The 16,981-nt window shown below is 44.0% G+C and overlaps 1 long non-coding RNA gene across 2 annotated transcripts; it reads left to right on the top strand.

The window, feature by feature from the left end:
• Positions 1 to 12,756: 12,756 nt before the first annotated feature.
• LOC123125371 (uncharacterized) lies at positions 12,757 to 14,988 on the top strand. Of its 2 annotated transcripts, none has more exons than XR_006461391.1 (6): positions 12,757 to 12,843; positions 13,020 to 13,318; positions 13,494 to 13,554; positions 13,655 to 13,738; positions 14,069 to 14,184; positions 14,553 to 14,988. It is a non-coding gene; the product is annotated as an uncharacterized lncRNA (long non-coding RNA). The 2 variants fall into 2 exon arrangements; XR_006461390.1 differs by having other exon boundaries at positions 12,791 to 12,928.
• The last annotated feature ends 1,993 nt before the right edge of the window (positions 14,989 to 16,981 follow it).

Raw genomic sequence — 16,981 nt, 5'->3', positions numbered from 1 at the left:
GGTCGCAATGGTTTAGGGTTTGGAGCCCCCCGAACAGCTTTTGACCAATTGGTCTCAAATGGTCATAGATCTATGACCAATTCTTCCAGGGTCACTGACAGAAGGTCACTAGTTGACATATTTCTTGTAGTGTATAAGAGGGCCCCCAATCCCAGCTTAGCAAAACAAAAGTAACATCATACAAGGTTTACACACAGATGTCGTTTAATAGATGTAGTGATAGCCTTACTATTGCAATGCTAATAATTTTGGCATGTTCAAGGTACTGGGGAACTCCACAAGAAATACCTTGGTGATTTTACAGGTGGAGACGCAAAGTTCTGTACAGTCGAGTTTGCTTTGTTTGCCAATTAACACCTTCCCCTCAACAGCCATTAGTTTGCGATACGCAAAAAGACAACCCACAGCTATCACATCCATAGATGAGGTAACTGGATGCTCACTGATTTGTATTGCATGAGGATCCCAGTATCCGATGATGTCAATAAGAGCAATGTTGTGATGTAAATTATAATAGCTCAATATCCCTACAACTCGAAATTTATTTGGAAGGCAAACTTCAATCTGCAATGAAAAGGTTATGTTAACTAGTATCCAAAATGAGAAGGAAATAATAATAATAATAACAATTAGCAGTAACAACCCTCAAGGTCTCATCAATCCTGTGTGCATCACCCGGAACTCTAACCAAACTTGCTAAAGTCAGAATTGTTGTAGAGCAATCATTGCACTTTATAAATACACCTATGCAAGCAAACTTTTTTGCAAATCCTACAGAGATAGTCATTTCAGTTATCAATCATTGATCAACTAAAACATGAAAAAGTAAGAAATTTATAACAGAGTCGTCGCCATTGAATGAAGCAAGTGAGACAACACTCTTATTCATTTCTGAAGCAAGACTTTTGCTTGATTCTGAAGCAAGTTCGACAGCAGTTTTCTTCAAAAGAGAGCCATCACTTCGCTTCATTTGTGAAGCGACAACTTTGAATGGTTTATGCAAGATATCCTCGTTGAATGTATCTTCGAGACGATTAATGATACGTTTGACTAGCATGAAACACAAGTTAAAAATGCTTGATAAAGTTTTAAGTGTGCATGTGCAACATAAGGAACTACTCAGCAAAATAGGTACAATGTACATTGGCAGCCAAGGGGTCATGGTATGATATTGTAGTTTCAATCTGTAATCCTAGAAAATATTGGAGTAGATGGTGATGATCTATCATCATTCGTCCTCCAAGAAACCTACCCTCCACCAAAAGTACCTTCATGACCTGGGGGGGTCATAAATTCACCATTTCCGCATCTTGTTTTAGGGTTTGCCAAATATGTAATATATGAGTTCATCGCAGTTTTGATGTTACTAAGTTATCTGGTTTTGCTAACTCCAAAAGTCAACTCCTCTGGCCATGGATTTGCAGAGACTGACACTGATGAGCCACTTGCATGATTAGATTTATTTTTGAGTTCCATAGCAGCAAGTGGGAAATCACCTAGTTTATATCGAAAAACATATATGTTGCCTGTTGCAAGAAGGTGAAGACATAAGTGACCATACATGTTAGTACTAGTTTGTCAGTATGTTTTTGCCATGTACGAACAACTAGGTCGTTTATCTCAGAAAATTATGAAGATGTCGTTCATCTTGGCCATGTAGCCAGGTAGAGCTGTGACCTTCGATTGGTTATTTGTTTGGACTGTTAGACCTCTACATAAGGAGGACCCACTATGAGGACCAATGTAAGCTGACTTTGAGACTTGACGTCTGTCAAAGGCACAGCCGCGCCTCTTTGGTCCACGGCTGTGTCACACCCTACGGGGTTCAGGGGTTGGTCGGCGGCTAGCCGAAGCAGAGGTAAGAGATGGAGGGGAATCGGAGATAAGGGGAGCGAGCAAGAGAGATAGCGTGTGGAGGGGATAAGCCAGAAGGAGAGGACAGAATGAGCTCAATTTCAAATTTCATACCTCACAGCGTTCCACGCTCTCGCTTATATACCGCGAGTTACAACCCAACTCCGGCCCAACGGCCCACACCCAACACCTACTCAACAGCCCAACACCTATTCAAACTTCTCGTGCCTTCCTCGCTCCTTGGTCGCCGTGATCGCGTGTGTGGTGGTCTCCTCTGCACTTACAGTTTCCGCCCCTGAAGATCTAGCGTGTCCCCACGCTGGTGCTACCGGAAAACGCTCTTTGATTACCTCGTAATCTTCCCAAGTAGCTGAGGCCGCGGGCATTTTCGACCACTTGACCAAGATTTGAAGGTGGGATGCGTTCCCTTTCTTGACCAGACACCGATCCAGGATTTCTTCAGGTAAAACCCCAGGGACAGATAGATCGATCGGAACTGGCAGAGTGGTGAACACCGGAGTGTGGTCTGGCACATGACTCTTGAGCTGAGATACATGGAAAACCGGATGTACCTGGCTTCCTCTGGGCAGCTCCAGCCTGTATGCAGCATTGCCCACCTTGTCTAATATCTTGTAAGGTCCAAAATACTTCAGAGCTAATTTCCTGCAAGGACGATTTACCACTGTGGACTGAGCATAAGGTTGTAGTCTCAAATACACCATTTCTCCTTGTGTAAACACTCTGTCAGATCGTTTTCTGTCAGCAAAGTGTTTATACTTGCACTGGGCCCGTGCTAAGTGATCTTTCAGAGCTGCTGTATGTTGATTGTGTGTGGACAACCATTCACTGACATCAGGGTGACTCGAAGGTGTGTGTCCCAGAAGCTGGCCCATATTGGGTGTATAACCATAAAGAGCTTTGTATGGAGTACATCCCAGTGATGAATGATAGGTGGAGTTATACCAAAATTCAGCTTGGGGCAGCCAGGATACCCATTTGGTTGGAAATTCGTGTACAGCACACCTCAGGTACATTTCCAAACACTGATTGACCCGTTCTGTTTGCCCATCAGTCTGGGGATGGTAAGGTGTGCTCATTTGCAATTCAGTGCCCCATATCCTGAACAATTCTTTCCAAAAGGAGCTAGTGAAAATCTTATCTCTGTCTGAAACAATTGCCAGGGGTAGTCCATGCAGTTTCACAATGTTTTTGAGAAATATCTTTGCAACAGAGGCTGCTGTGAAAGGATGTTTCAATGGTAGGAAGTGGCTGACCTTTGTGAAACGATCCACTACTACCAGAATTGCTGAATATCCCTCTGACTTGGGCAATCCCTCGATGAAATCCATACTGATGGCTTGCCAAGGACTGTCAGGAATGGGTAGTGGTTGTAACAGTCCTGGTGATTTGCACAACTCATGTTTTGCTTGCTGACATACACCACATTGATTGACGAAATTTTCCACATCTGTTCTCATCCCTCTCCAACTAAACAGCTGTTTAACTCTGTGATATGTTGGTAGAATGCCTGAGTGGCCTCCCACTGGAGTGGAGTGAAATGCCTGAATCAGTTTTGTTTTTAGTCCCTCATTTGCTCCAATCCAAATCTTGCTATCCTGTTTCAGAAGTTCTTCCTGTAGTTGAAAACCAGGACAGGTTGTAGAATCTACAGGTAACTTTTGTAACATTGCAAGGGCCTCTGGGTCCACAGAATATGAGTTGAGAACTTCCTGTACCCACACAGGTTTGCTGGTGGACACACTTTGCACAACAAACAAATGAGCTACTCTGGACAAAGCATCTGCAGCAGTGTTTTCCACCCCCTTTTTGTACTGTATGGAGAATTGCAGTCCTACAATTTTTGTCATTGCCGTTCTTTGCAAATCAGATGTGAGGTTTTGATCTCCCAAGTGACATAGACTTTGATGGTCTGTTTTGATCACAAATGGTGCTCTGCTTAAGTAAGATCTCCATCTATCAATGGCCAACATCATTGCCAGAAACTCCTTCTCATATATTGATTTCTTCTGATTTTGTATGCCTAGTGCCTTGCTATAGTATGCCATAGGGTGCCCTTCTTGAGACAGTACAGCTCCCACCCCAGTGTTACATGCATCAGTTTCCACAGTGAAAGTCTTGTCAAAATTTGGCAAAGCTAACACAGGTGTACTGACCATGGCCTGCTTTAGCAATTCAAAAGCTTGCTATGCTGCCTCAGACCACACAAATGCTTGCTTCTTTAGGAGGGCAGTCAACGGTTTTGCCAGCAAGCCATAGTTCCTCACAAATTTTCTGTAATATTCAGTAAGGCCTAGGAAACCCCTCAATTCAGTGACAAATGTTGGTACTGGCCACTGTAGCATGGCTTCAGTCTTAGCAGGATTAGTAGACACACCTTTGTCAGAAATGATCTGTCCCAAATATTCCAGGAACTGTTGAGCAAAAGCACATTTACTCTCCTTCACAAACAGCTGATTTTCCTTCAGTATATCAAATACCGACTGCAGATGTTCAATGTGCTCCTCCAAAGTTCCACTGAACACCAGTATGTCATCCATAAAGACCAGTACATTTTTTCTGTTGGCCCCTGCAAAAGCAAAGTTCATAACACACTGAAAAGTTCCTGGAGCAGTGGCTAATCCAACTGGCATAACTCTGAATTGGAACTGCCCATGATGAGTTTTGAATGCTGTTTTATACTCATCTTCTTCTTTCATCCTTATCTGGTGATATCCAGCTCTGAGATCCAATTTAGAGAACCACTTTGCTCCTCCTAACTCATCCAAAATCTCATCTATTACTGGCATTGGAAACTTGTTTTTCACAGTAATTGCATTCAGTTTTCTGTAATCCACAAAGAACCTCCATGTCCCATCTTTCTTTTTGACCAACAACACTGGTGCAGCAAAAGGACTGATGCTGGGTGTAATCACACCAGTACCCAACATCTCCTTACCTGTTTCTCAATCTCATCTTTTTGTAAAGGAGAGTATCGGTATGGTCTACAGTTTATAGGAGCAGCATCTGGTACTAGATTTATTTTATGATCAAAAGCCCTATGTGGGGGAAGGGTTGTAGGTTCCTGAAACACCTGCTTGTTTCTGTCCAATACTTGTTTCACTTCTTGAGGAATTTCTATAACAGGAGCCATTACTATGCGATTTAACAGATCAGTAGCCCACACTTCATTCCCTTTCTCCCACTTCAGTAACTGATCAGCAGATATCTCTTTAATATTTTCTTGTTTAACAGGCAGCACACCTTGTAATCTGACTTCCTTGCCCTGATACTGAAATTGTATCCATTTGTCAGCCCAGTGACACTGCATTACACCCCATTGCTCCAGCCAATCCATTCCCAAAATAATGTCATGGCCTCCCAGGGGAAGAACCTGCATAGAATTACTGAAACTGTGCCCTTGCATCCACCAGGTCAGTTGAGATACTTTCTCAGTGCAAGAGATCACACTGCCATTTGCCACTTTCACTTGTAAAGGAGTCAACAGAGGTTCAGCAGTAACTGAGATTTTTTCCAGAAAAGCCTTGTCCACAAAAGTATGTGTGCTACCAGAGTCCACTAATATCAACACCACCTTGTTCTGCACTAGAGCTCTCAATTGGATGGTTTTAGGATTTTGTGCCCAGACAGAGCATTGACTGAAATAGTGGCACATTCTGCTTGTGCTCCTGCTACTAATGCATCCAACACTGTATCTGAAATAATTTCTTGTGTAGTTAGGACTTCAGCTGCTTTCAACTGAGCACCCCCTGCTGCATTCTGGTTACACACATGCCCTGGCACAAATTTCTCTCCACACTTGTAGCATAGTCCATTTGCTCTGCGATATTCCTTCAGTTGCTTTGCCTTCCACAATTCTCCAGCTGCTAGAACAGAACGACTGTCAGACTTGGTGTATAAAGTTTTTGGAGCACTGGGTTTGTGGGTTTTCTGCTGAAGAAGCAATCCTTCTTGAACTGATGCATAGAGAGCTGCCAATTGTACAGTGCCTGGTATCTGAAACTCCACAACAGATCAAAGCTCCTCCTTGAGACCCAACACAAATCTCGTGACCAGAAACGTATCACTGACGGTGGGTTCATACAGCTTCACTGTGTATACCAATTGCAGAAACTGTTGCTTATACTCTTCAACAGTATCCACCTGTTTCAGCAACATCAGTTCCTTCATCTTCTGCCTGTACACATCAACATCAAACTCCAGCAGAATTGCCTGACGAAATTGCTCCCATGTATGAAATTCCCCCGACTGTTTGAACGCCTGGTACCAACGGGCAGCGTTATCTGACAGATACAGAGATGCCGATGTGACTTTGAAACTGTCAGGAATGTGATACAGCCTGAAAAATGCTTCGCACTTGTCCAACCAGATGCGCACCTCTGTGCCATCAAACCTAGGAAAATCCATCTTCGGCATCCACTGTCATTTGCCCAGGTTCTCATCTATTTCAGGCATATGAGGAATGTGCGGACCGTGTTGAACTTCAGGTACCTGAATAGGGGGTGGCGGAGGACGCCCCACCGATCGAGGTCCCGCTCCAAGAATGCCATCAGATACCTCGGACGCCGTCGGCGACGCCATCTCAGGTGCACCCTGCTGTTTGTGCAGCTATACCGCATGCGCCTGACTCTGCTGCACCTGACCGAGCGTGCTGCAGGACAAATCCACCTTGACCTGCACCTGATCGAGCCGCGCGCCTTGCTCGGTCAGCTTGGCGTCGAGGGCTTCGAGCTGTGCGCTGAGGCCGTCGACTGCGAGCAGCTTGCTCTGCGCGGCGCGGATCTCCGCAAACTCCTTCAGCATCCTTTCCTGGAACGCCTCCATCTCGTCGACGATGAAGCGCGACTGCGGACTTGGTTTGAATGTCGTCGTGGTCGCCAATTTCTCTGAATCAACCCACCTCAGGTCAGGGATTACGCGGATCGAACCCTAGGGTGATCCGCTACCGTCACCTCGGATTTGCTGGGTATGAATCGGAAAAAAAAAATCCGGCGAAACACGGCGGAGAGGAGCGACGGCTCTGATACCAGCTGTCACACCCTACGGGGTTCAGGGGTTGGTCGGCAGCTAGCCGGAGCAGAGGTAATAGACGGAGGTAAGAGACGGAGGGGAATCAGAGATAAGGGGAGCGAGCAAGAGAGATAGCGTGTGGAGGGGATAAGCCAGAAGGAGAGGACAAAAGGAGCTCAATTTCAAATTTCATACCTCACAGCGTTCCACGCTCTCGCTTATATACCGCGAGTTACAACCCAACTCCGGCCCAACGGCCCACACCCAACACCTACTCAACGGCCCAACACCTATTCAAACTTCTCGCGCCTTCCTCGCGCCTTGGTCGCCGTGATCGCGTGTGTGGTGGTCTCCTCTGCACTTACAGGCTGCCCCATGCTGTCCTTACACCCAATATCCTGTGAAATAATTTTGCTCACCTCCTTGAATGTTGTAACATGGTTCTCCCGCCAGACTTTTGAGGAATGCTCTTGTAGCATCATCAACCACTTCCTTAACACTGCAGCACAATGTAGAAAACTCACTGTGATAAATCCAAAAGGACAAGATATCGCAAACCATACACAAAATGAGCTAGACAAGGGAGCAAAATAGTTGCAAATATTTCACAGCAGAGAAATTTGAGATAATCCAAAACAATTTCTCCATGGGTCTTCTTAAATGTAAGTTTAGAGTGTAGCAGAAACATGTTTTAGCGCCAGGATTGAAATGACAAGCTTTGATCTAGTAGAGTGCAATGGGACAGTTTTTGGGACAAATTCGTAAACCACGGAAGCTTCTGTTTGGTTTTCAGAATGATACACCCTACACAAACTTCAACAGAAATAGCCAAATAGGGGAGGGAGATGTACATGATGCAGTAAGAGAGAAGCATGGTAAGCCAAACAGAGTGTGTGGTTCATCAATACTTAAAGTGTGCATATTTGACCATCCCATGAACCCCTAAGAATCGAAGAATTGCAGACCACCGTACATAGCGGGTCTTTCTTTCTTTGGTACAAGAGCAGTTCATCCCAATGAAGTTGCCATCAAAATCAACAAGGGGACCTCCAACCGACACCTAGCACAAAAGTGAGGATGAAGTTATGCATGAAAAATGAAAGTTACAATGCCTGAAACTAAGAATACGCATCATTTCATACCATGATAGAATATAGATTAAGCAATTCATGCCATCATATAGTTATTTATTTGAACTGTACAAACTAAAGCAGCTAGCTCACCTTGTGGATCAGGCATGTGCTGAACATTGTCTCATCAGTTCGAGCGCTTGGAGAGGCAAGATCTACTCCGCTTGTGTCCGTTAATAGTCCTGAATTGAAATTGCGACATACAGCTGCTACCTTCCTATAAGGCTCAAACTGCATCTCATGATCAAGACTTACATGTGGGGCATTAACACCAGCGACGTTGATGATGAAAAAATCAACATATATCTCAGGATCAGCTATCCACCCAGTGACAATCTGATCATTTGGAAGGCGTAATTTAATCTGAAATGAGCACAAGGTAATGGCTCTACCGAATTAATGATTACAGGTGCAGTATATATATTACAGGAAAGGAGTAGAGAAGAAGTTACCGTCAAATGTTTAGTGATCTTGCTTGCATGCCAAGTAAGTGGAATCAAATTTATCGATGTAAGGAAACTTGTAGCATTGGGACATGAGCTTTTGATGCACATGCCTGTGCATTCGCGTAACTTAGTATCACCTGGAGAGGTAGAGAGTCATACGTGCAAGCTGAATACTAGCTAATTATAAAGAATAAGGTAAAATGAGGAATTATTAGCAGTATATATAATCACCAATCATGGAATGAGGCCAGCGCCACAACACTCATACTTAATCTGGAAAGTACTTGCTCACTCAAGGCGCCTTCTCTGGATTCACTCAGTTTCGCTATGGAGGTAGCATCCAAACCTAGTTGATTGAGATAAAATCGTGTGTGATGCAGTTAATAGAACGGTCAATTATGAATAGTCAGGAGAAGGGAAGCAAACGTGGACTCACTTGGCATAATTGCTTTCATCTCACTGTTGATTCTTGCTCTTGTAACACCATCAACCCTTTGGTCCTTAACTCCAACACTGCAGCGCAACGTAGAAAACTCACCGTGATAAATCCACAAAGGCAACACATATTGCAGAACACATGCGCAAGATTTTGCAATATTAAACAAGGGAAACATAGAACAAGGGAGCTAAATAGTTACTGATAATTCACAGCATGGAAATTTAAGAAAATCTTACACAATTTCCCCATTGGTCTTCTTCTTAAATGTAAGTTCGAGTGTAGCAGACATATGTATTAGTGCTGGCACTGAAATAACAACCTTAATCTAGTACAGTGCAGATCTAAACAATTTAAGGGAAAAAAACACATGAGAACAAAAATAGCTAATGGGACAGTGTTTGGGATAAGCTCGTAAAGAAGCTGCTGATTAGCATTGAGAATGATACACACCTTGCACACAAACTCAAATAAAAATAGGAGGCATTTGTAGAATAAGATGTAGTAAGAGACGCATGGGTAAGCCAAAGATAGAAGGGCAGTTCATCAATACTGAAAGTGTACATACCTGACCAGCCTGTGAAACACCAAGAATCGAAGAATTCGCTTCCTTCGCTGGTAGGCAGTCCTTTTCATTTTGGTACGAGAGGAGTTCATCCCAACAAAGTTGCCATCAAAATCAACAAGGGGGGCTCCAATCCCAGCCTAGCGCAAAAGTGACAATGAAGGTACACAGAAAAAAATGCAATTCATAATGCCTGAAACTAAGGATACAATGATAGAATATAGGAGTACTATTAAGCCACTGACAGTACCATCATACAGTTATTTAATTTGAACTGTACAAAAGCAGCTAGCTCACCTTCTGGACCCGGCATGTGCTTACGATTGTCTCACTGGTAAGAGGGTTTGAAGGGGCAGGATCCACTCCGCTTGTCACCGTTAAAAATCCTGAACTGAAACAGCGAGATACAGCCGCTACCTTCGTATGAGGCTCAAACTCCATGTCACCATCAAGACTCGCGGCATCGAATCCAGACACGTTCTTGATGATGACAATGCAAGAATCAACACATGAAGCATGTATCCACCCAGTGACAATCCGATCATTAGGAAGGCGCACTTTAATCTGAAATGGGCACAGGTGCAGCATGTATATATTAGCAATTTAGCATGCATAATTGATAATCCAGGAGAGGAGTAGAGAAAAAGTCACCTTCAAACTTGCAGGCCAAGTAGGTGGAACCAACCGTGCCGATGTCAGGATCGTAGCTTCGGAACCAGAACACGAGGTTTCGATGCATATGCCTGTGCATTCACGTAACTTGGTATCACCTACGTACAGAGGGAAAGTCACTCGTGCAGACTGAACAACTGGTCATTTGAAAACAGGCAATATATGAGAAAGTAGTATAATCACCAACCATCGAATGAAGCGAGCGACACGACAGTCCTACGCAATCTTGAAACTGCTTGCTCTCTGAGTTCACTCAAGGCGTCTGGTAATAAGGAGATACCATCCAAAGCTAGTTAATGGGAACAAAATCATATGTGGTATATAACTATATATACAGCTGACCGAATCTTCAGTTTTATTATTATGAGTATGTAATTACATGAAAAGGGAAACAGCATGGACTCACTTGGCCTAGTAGCTCTTTTGCGAGGGCGTTGTTCCTCTTCGTCGCCTCTCATCAGCCGGCGCTTGTTTTTCGTCATCGTTCTTTAATTTCAAGCCAGCCTGAACAGCAAGGAACAAAATTCAGCAAACATTGATCAATCTGATGACACAAAACAACTAGTGGATCGGCATGGTTGCCAAATAGATATACAAATAGATCGGACGAAGAAACTACGATAACAACAACAAAAAACCTAGAAACGGATCTGGATTATTGTGGCGGAGTCGCTCTACGAAACTGCTGGGTTGGTTGAGGAACCCATACACAACCAAGAAAGAATGATTTTCAATAAGATCTAGGACAATCCAAGCAACAAAAAATTCCCCCGTCGGTGGAGAAGGATATATACCTCTGAGAAACAAGCTCAATGGCCGCCGCTGGGTTCGTCGACGGAACGACCTCTAGATCTGCTCCAACTAGTCCAGCCGCCTTCTAAAAAAAAACAATTGTCCAGCCACGAGAGGATGGCTCTCGCCAAAGGGGCGTTTTATCTGGACCGTCCTCAAAAATAAACTTCTATTGGTTTTGGGCGGTTTGTGGAAGCTAAAAAATGGGAAATGTTATTGTTCAGCCCGCCGAAAACAGACTCCGCGTCGGCCGCTTCCTCTTTGCTACACGTGGCATTGTGGGCGCACCAAGGTAATCACTTCCTCTTTCTCAACCTTTTTTCTCCTTCCCCGATCTCCAGCCCCTCCTCAACTCTCTCTCTCTCTCATCCTTTGCAAATTCCATCCACCATCCCTTCTTGAGCAAGAACACAAGCTACGTCTGTCATCCCATGGGAGCACCGGCGTCCGAGTCCGTCGCAGGGAGCCGCGTCCGTTGTCTTCCCGGCTTCTCGTTGTCCCGGCAGCAGCGCTCTCCTCCCTCGTCCATGGCCGCGCTATCCTTCTTGTTGCAGAAAAGATTCCGCAACAAGACCCCTATTGCAGAAGGCTCTCTGCAACAAAGCTCTTGTTACAGAGATCGAACGAAAAAAACGGTTCAGAAAACTTCTACAATAAGGTTGTTGTTGCAGAAGGTTGAGTGCAACAAGGCTCATGTTGCGAGAAAAATCGGTCTAGATTTTTTTTCCAACAAGGTCCTTGTTGCAGAAGCCCAAGCGCAACAAGGCTCCTGTTGCAGAAATAAAAAAAATAGTCCGAGGAAGATCGCAATAAGACTGTTGTTGCAGAAAGATGAGCGTAACATCGAGCTTGTTGCAGAGATCAGATGGCTACTCTGACACTCCATCCAACAGCTGCTGAGGCGGCGGATCTTCTCAGATTATCCGATGGAATAATTTCTTAGATGTATTACCCTATCCCCAGGGGTTGGGACCCCTTTTGACGGGTCAATGGAATCTTTATGTAGAGTAAATGTACAGAAATGGCTATAACAGAGTTTCTGTTATTCGTATTAACAGCTACTGGCTGACGCGTAGCGTTGCCCAAAAAAAACCTAATTCACGAGTGCTCGTTTAGGAGCTTTCCGCCTTCAGCCGCCGCCACAGTGTCGCGCTCTGCGCACTCCCTTCGGATTTTATTTCTTTTTTTCCGCATGCATTTTCGGTTTTTTAGATGATTTTTTCTTTTTTTTCGTTTTTCGCCGGTATTTCTTAGATTTTCAGCCAAAAAAATTCAGAAAAAAAATTGGCGCGAAAAATGGTGTCTTTTTTGCTTTCGTGAGAGACACGGTTTTCCTTGCGCGAGTGTGCCTCTTAGCAATTTTACCAAATGTTTGCTAGAATAGTAAGATAAAAAAAAGAACCGCAATTAGGCATTTTAGAAGATATTCAACTTCCATAACTGCTCCCACTAATTGGACTAACATCTTCACTATGCATTTATTGTTAATCTGCAGATTCTTGATCTTGCATTCGTTATTCTTCTTCTTTGATTCTAAAGTAGATGCTGCTTCCCTTCTAGTTTCTTCTCTAATCTATCATTCTTAAGAAGTTGCTCCCCACTACTCCCTATTCTTTCAACATGCACACTGTCCACGTCACCGATATGCCATGTCATTTTTCAGTTTCCAAAAGCAGCCAATCAATCTTATTCCACTGGAAAAAAACCTGCTTTTTTCCTTCTTCACCTGCAGCCGCTCATCTCGCGTCCCGCACGGCCGCCGGCCCTCCCGCAAGATCGGATCCCACTTAGCCTCTCACCGCTGGAGCGCCGCCCATCCCTCGCCCTTCCTCCTTTCCTTCCTCGGCCCCATGCATGCGTCTTCTTCCCTCACGGGCCGACCCTCACAAATTCTCAGTGGCTCAGATCTACATCGCAAGGGTTGGCCTCTCCAGTGCTCCACACCCTTTCCTGTTGGGTCCTCCTTCCTTGGCTCCTCGCCTCCCAATAATTCTAGCATCGATAGGTTTTCCAACATTTCTACCGTCCTATCATCTCTCCAATTAACTTCCCCACAATTGATTTCCCATTATTCTCTTTATTATCTTCTGCGACAGATGATCTTCATCTTCACTAAGATAAAGGGAACGGATCATGTGTGAGGACATCGGCACCGTCGAGGGGAAAGGTGCTCCCGGACGACACCAAGGTGCGTGCTCGTGGTATGGTGTCGTACCAGCCCAGTCCACACAGGGAAGACGGAGTACAACCCCGCTGTCGCTAGCTTCTGGTTAGATCGATGGATCGGCGGCGACGGCGCTCGGCAAAACATCACTGTTCAAGGAAGGGCTGCGATCTACATGAGCAAATACATGGTGTACCTGCAGATGAAGATGGCGCTAGCCATCCTATTCAGGTTCTAACTTGTGAAGGGCCACCCCGTCAAATACTGCATGTTGACCATCTTCTCCATGGCGCACAATCTCGAGCTCCCGATGCAAATTGGCTATTGACTATTTAAATTTTCTCTAGCATATTGTATCAATATAGTGTTACTTAAGGTAACTCCAGATCCTCAATTTTGTTAGCAGGATTGCACTGATTTTTCTGAAGACATGTGAAGAAATTATCTCGCACCAATCTCCTTTGATGGTATGGCTTCAATAATCTTCTTCGTGTTCAACACATCTTCTATTTGTGATTACTGATGTATTCTGGGTGTATCTCTAGATAATCAAAATCGTTTTTGCAGGTTACTTTTGTTGTTACATTCTTCTTAATGATGGACAACTCTAACCTGCTAGCCACGTTATGGTGATACAAATCTCCTTTGATGGTATGGCTTCCACAGATCTCCTTTTATCGTTCAACGTATAATCTGCCAACCTGTGAAGAAATTAGCTTGCACAAATCTCCTTTGATGGACTGGCTTTCATAATCTTATTGCCGTTCATCACATCATCTATTTGTGACTACTGATGTATGCTGGATGTATCTCTAGATAATCAAAATATCAGTTGTTTGCAGTTTGCTTTTTTTGTTAAATTTCTTAATGACGGGCAATTCTAACCCGCTAGACATGTTATGGTGATAAAACTTATTTTCCATGTCTTTGCATCTCTTTTTGTATTTCTCAACAATTTAATCGAACATTATCTCAATTCAGGCCATGGCTAATACTGCTCGATGGTGACATTTACCACATATCGCGGATGCGTTAGCTAGAGATGGTTGTCACTGTTTCCATGCTCAAGGCGATCAACTTGGAGACTATTTAATTAAGTATCCTTCCTTTGGCTATTTAATCAATTGGGGCATGTTTTTCTCGGTTCATACATTATGATCAAGTTACTGAACCTAATTGTTTTGGCATATAATTCATCTTGGTATCATATCATGCAACTAAATATAGGAAAAAAAAGTTGCCTTAAAATAATTTATTATTATTAGGCACACTATACCAATATAAACATTAAATTACCTACTTCCAGGGGCATAAGTTATGCCGCTATTATGGGACTGTACCACATGATATATGGTTCTACATTGATATGTTAGAAGTCTCTCATTACTTTTCTGAACTCTGCTTAGTTGTACACCAGTATTTTTAGTGATCTATTTTCTTCTCTGTCCTTCTTTAGCAAACAAAGTGATTTATATTTGCAGAAGCTGGATGACACCATACATTACAACCTTTCTCCCATATTTGAAACTTGGAAAAGTCCGAAGTGGTTCCAGAGCGCGGAGATACATTTTAGTCGTCTTGGTATGTTAGAAGAGGTACCATGTTTAGATCAATGTTTTGGTTTATCGCTTACGAGAGATTTTGAAATGCATACACACAAATGATGCAATTTCTAAGCCATGTGCTCATACTGATATGATAATAAGATTCTTCCTTTAGTTATGTTTTTGCTATGTTGTCATTCCTTTTGCTGATTTGAGTAGTTTGGTTGACATGTGATTCTCGGGTGGTGTTGCCTGGGATTATGATGTTAGTTCCTCAACTCAGCATCAAGAGAATTGATTGTAACATGTTGGTTTCAAAGTATGTTCTGACCAAAAATTTGAGTTGCTCTTCCAGAATGGGTGAAGTATAATGCATGAGTCTGCAATTTAGTTGGTTAGCAAAGTGAAGGATTCAAGCAACCATTTATGTTTTTGTTAGTAAACTAATGAATTCAGAGCAACCATTTATGTGTGATCCATCTTTTAGCATGAGAGACAACATGCTTAACAAGTGTTTCAACTTATTTACATTTCCTTTGTCTACTATATCCAGTTTTTTCGGCCACAATTTCCGCAGCAACGCGCGGGGTATCATCTAGTTGCACATACAGCCGCATCATTAGCCTCAATTCTACCAACGAGTGCACAAAATATCTATTAAGTTTTTTTCTATCAATAAATCAATGTATTCTTCTTCCCAAAACCAAAATGAGCATCCATTTTCCTACAAACATGACCATCTCAATAAGCTATCGAAATTGAACCGAATAGGTTGACAAAGCCGAATGAAAACAAGAATATACCCCGTCAATTTTGCATCTGAAGAAGACCCATCCCGGGTGTTTCGGCGTGCTAGATGTTAGCAGCAGCACTGTCTGCGTGCAGTCCTCGCAATGTATGAGCGGCATCGACGGGCCGGCGAGCACCCAGCCCCAGCGACGGTTGGCTGAGTACTTGTCGGCAAACCAATGACGGCGGCTAGAGGACGAACCAGTACCTGCATGAGGCGCTGGCGCTTTGCCGGGGCTATGCAGGGTGCTCCCCGACCAATCCATGGCTTGGCCCAGCCACCGGTGGCCGGAAACGCCAAATCCGGTGGTCGCGACAAACAGCCGCCGATCTGCAACTATCCGGCGGGCAGATCTCGGGCAGGTGGCGGCCCGTCGGCATGATCTCAACGGCTTGTGTATCCGGAATCGTAGGTGGCGGTGTGGGGAAAAGCGCGGGCTGAAATCTCCCCCCCCCCCACCAACCGCTACCGCTATATACAGGGCACCGACGGGGCGAGGAGGAGAACCCGCGTTTTCGCGGGTTGGGGTGGGACTTTTGCCGCGCCCCGTGATAATCCCCAAGTGCAAGGAATCATCGTAGCAATTTCCAAAGGTGGAAGTGATAAGTATGGAGTGTCAAACCCACAAGGAGCTAAAGGTAAGATCAATATTCTCTCAAGCCATATCTGCCACTGATACGACTCTACGTACACCGAATGTTTGCTTTCAACTGGCAATGAGAAATAAAACTATGTTGTGGGTATGAAGTGGATAACTTTGTATGATATCGGAGAGCTAAAATATAAAAGTAGGTGTTGTTATCATGAAGTTAGAATATATTACTAAATATTATAAATAGCGAGTGTGGAATAATGGTGGATCGGTGTGCGGAATTGTCCTAGGCAATCGTTAACAAGACCGGTATTCACTATTGCAGTTTCATATGAGGGAGAGGCATAAGCTAACATATTTTCTCTACTTGGATCATATGCACTTATGATTGGAACTCTAGCAAGCATCCGCAACTACTAAAGATCATTAAGGTAAAACCAACCATAGCATTAAAGCATCAAGTCCTCTTTATTCCCATACGCAACAACCCCCTTACTCGGGTTTGTGCTTCAGTCACTCACCAACCCACTATAAGCGAATCATGAACGTATTGCAACACCCTACAACGGGAATCCCTCATGCTTGCGCGACACGGAGGGCACAATAGGACAGCACCAAATTAAAACATACAACTCATATCAATCTCGATCATCAATCAACCCAAGGACAAAGGATATCTACTCAAAACATCATAGGATGGCAACACATCATTGGATCATAATATGTGGCATAAAGCACCATGTTCAAGTAGGGATTACAGCGGGGTGCGGGAGAGTGGACCGCGTAAAAGAGATGAGGATGGTGATGATGATGGTGATGTTGATGAAGACGATCACCGCGGCGATGATTCCCCTCTCAATGGCACTCTGGTGCCACCGAGAGAGAGGAGGAGAGGTTCTCCCCCTTGTGCTTCCTCCTCCATGGCCTCCCCCCTAGATGGGGAAAGGTTCTCCCTCTGATCCTTGGCC

The sequence above is a fragment of the Triticum aestivum genome, chromosome 5D, assembly GCF_018294505.1.
Source record: "Triticum aestivum cultivar Chinese Spring chromosome 5D, IWGSC CS RefSeq v2.1, whole genome shotgun sequence".
In the NCBI taxonomy this organism is placed as follows: Eukaryota; Viridiplantae; Streptophyta; class Magnoliopsida; order Poales; family Poaceae; genus Triticum; species Triticum aestivum.
The sequence above is the reverse complement of the archived record's forward strand: the minus strand, read 5'-3'. Positions and strand labels throughout refer to the sequence as shown.